The 7,733-nt window shown below is 38.0% G+C and overlaps 1 pseudogene; it reads left to right on the forward strand.

The window, feature by feature from the left end:
• The first annotated feature begins 331 nt into the window (after positions 1 to 331).
• Positions 332 to 698, forward strand: LOC116551507 (annotated as a pseudogene).
• The last annotated feature ends 7,035 nt before the right edge of the window (positions 699 to 7,733 follow it).

Genomic DNA, 7,733 nt, shown 5'->3' on the forward strand with positions numbered 1-7,733 from the left:
TTCCCTCCCTTATTACCCAACCCTGCGTCAAAGAGATGCTTAAACTTTTATCATATATTCCATCTAGAAAAGATGGCATGGAGGTGTGGTGTTCCATTCTGCCTGCAGGGCTTTGGCTAAGACGGTGCCACCCTCCTAATGTAGGTGATTAGGCAGAAACATCCACAGAGTAGTCAGGCACCTCCCCATGCATGTGACAGAACAAAACACATTCCCTTGATTTCTTCCTTCGCTCATCCTTAATAAAACAGCAAGGAGGTCCTTGAACAGGCACAGGTTATATCTACCCAAAAAGATACAATAAAAAGAACATTTTGGGTGTCGGCTGAGAGGTCTGGAAGGGCTGGGCTTGCGAGAGGATCAACATGTCTCTGGCTAGAGATTTATTACATCCGTCCTTGGAAGAGGAAAAGAAAAAACTTAAAGAAACGCCTAGTGCAAAGTCCAAATTCTTACTTTATGGATGTAAAATGTCCAGGTTGCTACAAGATCACCATGGTTTTCAGCCACGCTCAGACAGTGGTTCTTTGTGTAGGTTGTTCAACAGTGTTGTGCCAGCCTACGGGAGGAAAGGCCAGACTCACAGAAGGGTGTTCATTTAGAAGAAAGCAACACTAATGATCCAAACAGCTTCCTGAATTTGTGTTATCTCACAGAAAGCCTTATCATAAGTTCCATAATTCTAATTAATCTACCAAGATAATATCATTATATTTGGTTTTGTAAGGTATACAACAGTGAACTACTATTTTGGTGTCCGTTTTTCAATCAAGTTTTGATTATGGGCAAAAAAAAAAAAAGAAAATTTTGTGCTAAATCTCAGCTAAAAGAAAACCGCTATAAGAGGCATAAAATGGGACATCTTAGAGCCTTCATTTTCTCCACTGACTCCTCATTTCTCTTACTTACTGTATGAAAAGAACTAGATAGGGAAATTTACTGATATGAATTGGAGAGTTAAATCTTAAATTTCCAGATGAAAAGAGGGTTTTCTTTTTCTTGTGAATCATCCTTTCCTCTTCTCCCACAATATCTTTTCTGTTGTTATTATACAGGTTTCCTTTTATTAACTTTGCTTCTTCTTATCATTTTTGAGTTTGTCTGCTTCTTTTTCTCATCTCCTAGTCTTCTTTCTCTAGCTATCTTTTGCAACAACAGGCTTTCTTTATTCCTTAAAAGCACCACAGTTGTCACTCCAATGTGTTTTAGCACCAGGTGAGAACAAAGCAGCAGGATCAATGTAAATGGTAGTATTATTTAACAAACTCTACACAATTTTACTTTGGGTAAATTAACCTAGATCATAAATTCTGTAAGTGCTATATTTTCAACATCTATAGCATAGCCAGACAAATAATTGTTGAACGAATTAAGAAATGCTGACTAATTTGCATTTTTAGAAAAATTAAAATTATAAGACTTGAAGGTTTCAAAGGAACCTTTGAAGATATGAAAGGACTTTCAATTTCAGGTTCTCCAATTATCCTTCAATTGAAACAAATAATTACCTTAAGATCACAATTTATTTCTGATTAAAAGAAGGAACAGAAGATTATAGTTCTTATTAAGATGGATATGTCTATCTAGGATACAATTTAAAACAGGAGAAAAGGTACATATAATTCCTTTCTAAAGACTTTGGAAAGTAAGTGGAATCAGGAGGATTATGGGGAAAAAGAAGCTCTCAAAGTATCACTGAAGTGGTTTAGGTATCACATGTATTCTCCAGTTTTTCCCAGCCTGGACTCAAAAGCAGTCTAAAACCTAAAAGTGTACGCTCAGTACACACATAAACACTCTAAGCCCACCATGCAGTCTCCTAACACTCTATGGGAAGGGAGCTCTAGTCTCTGACCAGAGAAGCATGGCTCCAAGAGTGGCAAGAGGGAAGTATCCCCACCGCTTTCTTCCTTCCCGTTATTTAACTGCTTAGACACCAAGGGATATGCAATTATAGGAATTGGCAACAGAATCAGGGAAATAAGTTCCAACTGTCTAGTCAGATGTCCAAGGGAGAGAGACATTCCTAGTAGCAGGTAATGAGAGAGTAGGAGCTCAAGAATGTCATACCTTAAACTAATTCTCAAAGGCTTTGAGTTTTCTAAAGTTTGAGAACTGGCCCACAGGATGGACCATTTCCAGATTCAAGACTGGATGGTGAACATACAAAACAATATGAATAGTCCTACAAAGACTGAAAATGAGTTGCCTCAAAACCACAGCCTACGGAAATGGATAGGAACTTGCAGTCTCAACCCAAGCAGGTTGATGAATAAAAACAAGAAAGGAAAACAAAATAATATTCTCCATTAGATTTAAACAAAACTCAATGCCCCATAATATGATATTCAAAAGGCTTCATGATACAATCTAAAAGCACTCAATATACAAAGAGCTAGAATAATCTCAGCATCTCAGAAGGGAAAAGAAAATAAATGTCAATCCCAAAATGACACAAATGTTGTAATTTTCAAAGACTTTAAAGCAGCTATTGTAAGCATACTCTAAGAAGCAGGATAACAACTCTTGAAGTAAATGGAAAGACAGACAATCTCAGAGAGATAGAAGATATAACAAAGAACTTAAAAACACAATGATTGAAGTAAAATATTCACAGAGTTGATTTAATAGAGAACAGATGACAGAATTGACGAACTTGAAGAAAGAGTAATAGTATTTTTTAAAATAGGCAAAGCCTTAGAATCCTGTAAGGTAATACCAAAAAACTTAATATTCGTGTCATTCTAGTCCCAGAAAGACAGGAAGCAGCATATAGTGCAGAACAAATATTTGAGATAATAATATTTTTAAAGTTTCCAAATTTGATCAAAGACAAACACTTACAGATCAAGTTCATTAAATGCCAAGGAGACTATGCTCAAAGAAATCCATGTGCAGATAAAACATAAACTTAAGGAAGCTAAAAGCAAATAAAAAATATTCTAAGCAGCTAGAAAAAGAAAAATGTTGCTAAATACGGGGGATCAGCAATTCCAGTGACTATGGATTTCTCACCAGTATTCATGGAGGTCAGAAGGCAACGGAATAACTTTTTAAGTGCTAAAATAAAAGAATTAAACCACATTGAATTCTACATCCATGGCCGGGCACAGTGGCTCACGCGTGTAATCCCAGCACTTTAGGAGGCCAAGGCGGATGGATCACCTGAGGTCAGGAGTTTGAGACCAACCTGGCTAATATGATGAAGCCCTGTATCTACTGAAAATACAAAAAATTAGCTGGGCTTGGTGGTGCACACCTGTAATTCCAGCTACTCACGAGACTAAGACAGGAGAATCACTTGAGCCTGAGAGGCGGAGGAGGTTGCAGTGAGCTGAGTTCACACCACTGCACTCCAGCTTGGGCAACAAGAGCAAAAAACTCTATCTTAAAAAAAAAAAAAATTGTATCCAGCAAAATATTTTTCAGGAATGAGAGTAATATACAAAGATACTATCAGATGAAGAGTCAGGACAACTTATGTAGTAAGTAGACCCAGTCTAAAAGAAATGCTAAAGAAAATACTTCAAATGGAATGAAATGTTATCAGAGGGCAACTTGGAACTTCAAGAATAAAGGAAAACCAACTTGATCAATGGTCCAGATGACTGTTTTTGTCTTCTTAATTTCTTTAAAATATGCGTGAAAGTTGAAAGGAAAATGGATAGCATTGTATAATTAGATTTTAAAATGTATACAGTTTTAACACATATGAAAAATAGACCACAAAGAGGGGAAGGTAAAGGGATTTATATAGTAGTAGATTTCCACATCCTCCAGAAAGTAATAAGATACCTATCCTAAATACATCATGAAAAGTAATGAATACATACTGCAATCACTAAAGCAAAAATTAAAAAGTATACAAACAGACATAGTCAAAAACTCAGTAGAATAATCAAAATAGAACACTAAAAAAATTCAGTGAATCTGAAAGAACAGAGTAAAAAGGAGAACAATAAAAATTTTTTAATGGGAGAATAAACAGAAAACAAATCAAGACCGCAATAATTACATAAAATGAAAATTGTACAAACACAGCAGTTAAAGGAGATTGTCAAAATAAATTTTTTAAAGAGCCAACTATATGCTATTAAAAATTTCTCTTTAAATAAAATAATATAGGTAGGTTAAAAGTAGAGAGAGATGGAAAAAGATATACACAAAAACAAATGTGATATAACTAACAAGAAAGACAAAATTATCATTATTTGCAGGTAATATATTTATCTACTGATGAAACCCAAGGAAATCGACTAAAAAATACTGTGGAAAAATTATAGCACTGGGTAAAGTGGATGCTTCTAAAATAAATGTTCAGCCAGGCGTGGTGACTCACCTCTGTAATCCCAGCACTTTGGGAGGTTGAGGTGAGTGTATCACTTGAGGTCAGGAGTTTGAGACTAGCCTGGCCAACATGGTGAAACCCCATCCACTCCTAAAAATGCAAAAATTAGAAGGGTGTGGTGGTGCATGCCTATAACCCAACTTCTCAGGAGCCTGAAGTAGGAGAATTGCTTGAACACAGGAGGTGGAGGCTGCAGTGAGCCGAGATTACACCAACCACCACACTTCAACCTGGGTGACAGATCAAGATTCCATCCCAAAAAATAAAATAAAATATTCGAAACTTAACAACTTTTCTATGTGCTTATAATAATCAGTTTAAAATTAACTCACAACAGCAACAATGTTCTCTTCTGCTAATGTCATATAGTATTTGACTTTACTACAATCATTTTGAGGAAACAGGTAGTTTTTGGTTACATGGGAAAGTTCTTTACTGGTGATTCAATTTTTTGCCTTCTCCTTTCCAATCAGCAAAGTTATATTAAAACAGAGAGATGATATAAGGAACACATTGCTTCACCTTACCAATTAGGTAGGACATTTTTAGTTCAGTTGCTGACTGTGTCTAGGAACATGAATGAAGAAATCTCTGCCCCTCAGTCCAGCCCACTTTGATTTTCTCTATTTGGAAGCACTCTTCAGTGGCATAGACAGACTTTCTCTGTATGGTGGTTGTATTAGTCCATTCTCAAACTGCTATGAAGAAATATCCAAGGCTGGGTAATTTATAAAAAAGGAGGTTTAATTGACTCATAGTTCTGCATGGCTGGGGAGGCCTCAGGAAACTTACAATCATGGTGGAAGGCACCTCTTCACAGGGCAACAGGAGAGAGAATGAGAGCAAGCAGGGGAAATGCCAGGCACTTATAAAACCATCAGATCTCATGAGATTCACTGATTATCACTAGAAAAGCATGGGGAAACTGTCCCCATGATCCAGTTACCTCCACCTGGTCCCATCCTTGGCACAGGGGGATTGTGGGGATTATAATTCAAGATGAGATTTGGATAGGGACACAGAGCCAAACATTATCATTGGTGAAGTTGATTTTTAAACAGTGTGCTTCCTGTGCAAGAGTTCTTCTCAGAGCTCCAGCTCCAAACAGAAGAACCCTAAAGAAAGATTGGTCCAGCTCAGGCACCAGGTTCCTACCTGTACTATCAGAGTGGTCAAGAGAATGGGAATTTATGATTAATCAGGCCTATAATGTGTGGCTTATAGGAAAGGAGGAGGATCCTATAATTAATGGTCCCACCAGAATCATAAATCTAAAATATGAGAGATTTAATGCCTCAACCAAGGTGCACATAGAATACAGCCAAGGTGCGTATAGACACCCTAAACCCACAGATATCCGCGATGTCTTCCAAGAGGAAGGGCTTCTACAAAAATTGAAATACAGGAATATAAAGAAGAAATGAAAGGCCCACATTTTCCCAGAAAACCCAGCCCCAAAAATGTACAGAAGAGAAACTGATTTGGGCCAAGAGCTAAATGGCATTTTTGCTTTTCATCCAGAAGAGGCCAAGATAATGCAAAGAGAATATTATTCTTTCTTAACTGATGCAGTCTTTTGGGGAGAAAAACATACATGTGCAAATGTGTGTTCAAATCTACATACATATAATACATTCATGAGCACTAGTGTATCATTGCGATTTGGCTCCTAATATTAATGAGTCTAATATTTTTGTTTCTATGAATATTTCTCAGCTGCCTGGGATAGCCTGAAAGTTCCTAGTCTCATTTCCCTGGTGGTTCTTTGCCAGAGAATCTAACAGTAAAGGAAATCAAAAGGCCTTATTTCATCAGCTGACACTGGAGGGAATAGCAGAGAGATCACAGACTAAGGCTGGCAACCAGCCCCTTTTCTCACAGAGGAAAATTACCAGAACTCACTGCAGAGTGACTAAGAGCTGCCAGCAGTGCTGTCTGGTGTCCTCTTCTCCTCTGAGACTGAACAGATGCAGCTTTATAAACAAGATGGAGAGCAAAGCCAGGATTACACCCTGAGACAGAGCAAGCCACCTCTGACCAGGTGGTCTTCCTATCATATCCATGGACACTGGGCAGACAGCATGAAATGCTAATAGGCAAAAGCACCACAGATGCTTCCTGGAACTGTGGCAGTGCTGAAGGTCAACAGAATGGGCCTCCTGGTTAGGGTGGGTATCAGCTTTTTCATAATATGGTCAGGGAGACGGAAGTTCCCAAGAAAGCGCTTGGCTTATCCAGTTGTCTGGCAGAAATGAATCAATGTTAAGACACATCCCTGACTGTGCCTTCCACGCATTTGTTCTAGAACTGCAAAGTTGCCCAGATCCCCAGGACTCCCACAACAGAAAACAGAGGGAAAAAAATTAAATTGAAATGGTGTATTGTAGAGGTAAATAAAGATTTGCATTATTTGCCTGATATTATATTGGTTTTGAACCACATGCAGATAAAGAGCCTCTGACTTATTCCCTGCTGTATCCCAGCTTCTAGCAGAAAAGCCCGTTTATAGACATGCTCAAAACATATTTCATAAATGAATGAGAGACATTACCTACGTTTACTCCATACAACCCTAATCACGAAAAACACTGGTGTGTACGTATGTGTGTTGTGTGTGAGCATGTATTTGATGGAATCCCCACTTCTGAAGTACTTCTGAAATAGTAAAGCTTCTGAAGTACCAACATCCAGGAAAATATGATCTTGTGTCTATGTGTAGCAGGCTAGCTGATGAAAGTATAATATAGCCTGGTCAGAATGTCCTACTAATTGGAGATTTTGAGTCTAGTGATCCCAGGGATAAGCCATACATTTGAATATTTTAATATTTAATTCTCTTTTTTTCCCCCTTTGTGAGAAGAAACCTGAGCCATCTCTAAGAAGGAGCAAATGAAAACAGTTTCATCAAGACCAGGGCTTTGGGGAAGGAGAGTCTTACCATACCAGTGAAAGAAGGAAGCAGGAAATACCAGCTAGCCTCTGAAATGGAACTGCTGTCCTTCAGTCCCTAAAATGCAACTAAAAGTATCCTGTGAACACCGTCACCCATTGTCTCTTTTTATACCCCTCAAGTTGCTTGTTATCACTTTCTGGTGCCTCCTTTCAGAAATACCCCTCCATGGATAATAAGCAGGCCTGATGCTAATGCTTTCATTGCACTGACCACACCTACCTTGGACATTTTATTTAATCAGTTTTTGTCCATATTCCAATTTCAAATGAGGGATAGGCCTTTGCTCACCTCTGCTTTTTTGAAGCTAGGTGAGGAAAGGGGACTATCCCTCATTTGAAATTAGAATATGGACAAATATCAATTTGTCCTTATTTCTTTTCAGTCCTATCGATTGCCTGAAAAGAGGGCAATTGTTTAGATCTAATTTCAGGA

The sequence above is a fragment of the Sapajus apella genome, unplaced genomic scaffold (assembly GCF_009761245.1).
Source record: "Sapajus apella isolate SASKATOON/1434 unplaced genomic scaffold, GSC_monkey_1.0 scaffold10, whole genome shotgun sequence".
Lineage (NCBI taxonomy): Eukaryota > Metazoa > Chordata > Mammalia > Primates > Cebidae > Sapajus > Sapajus apella.